Here is a 1,804-nt window from a genome sequence, read left to right as displayed (position 1 = left end):
GTGTTGCCTGTAATTCCTTCTGAAATGGGTGTCCTCATTGCTTGTGCAGGGATTTGTATTTCTGTTCCATTCTGCTAAGCCTTTTCCAAGACCTACTATTTTCATTATGACTTTTCATTAAAAAGAAATAGGGGAAAACACTAATTTGCTATTATTCTAGGCACCACTGAAAGGCCTATGTTATGTTCGACTAGAAACAGGGAGATTCCCCGCATCCCTCTCTTTTGGGGGCATAACTTCCGTTAAGAGTTCCACAGTACTGAGATCCCAAGGATCACCTGGCAATGGGAATTGTCTGCACATTGATGGAATAAAGCCAAACCTGTTCCAAGTGCCACGGAGCGTATGGGAGGTGTTTACAGCAAGGAGTGGGAGCATCTCTGTCAACTTCCCAAGGCAGAGAAGTACATTTAAACACTGAGGTTTCCATAGACAAGTGCAGATAAAGTAAATGAAGAAGACTTCAAGGCAGTCGAGATGTTGAAAACGAGAGCTGTGAAATTAAGCAGCAGTTTAATCTGCCCTTTTTAGAATGAGTTAATTTTAAGGTTGCTGTTAACATTAAATGCTTATTATTTAAATTTATTTAAATTTCACTGGAACTGCCCTTCCACATTTTATTCTGGGGTAAGAATTTGGGGTGAGCGGCTGAAATTGAGGGAATGTCTGTGCATTGGAATGGAAAAGACCCCCTTGCAATGACCTCCTTGGTCCATTGGTTTTGGTATTTGGAAGCCAAACCTGGTTTTGCTGTGTAGGTTTCAGTGTTGGTGTTTATTTAGCATGAATTAGAATGGCTGCAAATCAGCTGCTTTGTAATTCTGGGCTTGCAGGTCTTAACATAAAGCTCTACAAGGGAAATGACTGCGATAAAGTGAGCTGGGGTGTGGAGGGGAAGGGATTGTGGGATTTAATGGCAGAGATTATTAGTAGGATGCTACTTCCTTTCCTGTACGTACTTGTCTGGAGTAAATATCCAATATGGGATGTGATAAAATGTGTTTTGTGGATGAGGAAGCGAGAATAACCACACTGATAAAAGGGAAAATAACCCAGTCAAGGATGTCCTTCCTATTTTGGGAATTCCCACAGCCAGATGCCATGGGCTGGAGTTTAATTGAGTGCAAATTAAAAGATGCCCCTGATATTCCTTTATCGTGGCAGGTTCCTGTGGTCCTGTAATTGCAGGCACGCTGAAGAGCGGCTGCTGTGGGGATGGCGATGAGGTGATGGGAGCTGCAGTGCACGGAGGGAGCAGGACGCGTGCGGGAGCAGGTCCCGGGTAGGGGCTGGAACCGGGCTGCCGGGATGTGATGGTACCACCGCGTCCTCTGGGCAGGAAGGGAACAAGCTGCAGGTAGATCCCAGGGCTCTCACAGAATGCGCTGCGCGATGCAGCCGACCTGGAGCACCGGCAGGAGCTGGGGAACGTTCCTGGGGTCCATGAGGGGCCTCAAACATGGCCAAGAGCTGGAGCGCACCCGGCTCCAGGCCGTGGTGTCCATTTCTCTCACAGAATCATAGTCTAGGTCGGGTTGGAAGGGACCTTGAGCTCAGCCAGTTCCAGCCCCCTGACACCTCGGTGTCCCTGCCCATGGAACTGGCTGAGCTCAAGGTCCCTTCCAACCCGACCTAGTCTATGGCTCTACGTCGCCCACGGCTCTGTCACGAGGCGCTGCGCTCCCCCTGGGCCCGCTCCTCCCGTCACGGTGCCGGCACCGGGGCGATGAGAGCGGGGAAACCCCAGCGTCCCCACAGCGCCCGGGCCATCTTTAACACCTTCGTCCTGACCCCGCCCGGGCGG

The sequence above is a fragment of the Pezoporus occidentalis genome, unplaced genomic scaffold (assembly GCF_034315485.1).
Source record: "Pezoporus occidentalis ecotype Australia unplaced genomic scaffold, CSIRO_AGI_Poc_V1 ctg202, whole genome shotgun sequence".
NCBI lineage: Eukaryota > Metazoa > Chordata > Aves > Psittaciformes > Psittacidae > Pezoporus > Pezoporus occidentalis.
This window is presented reverse-complemented; position numbering follows the sequence as displayed.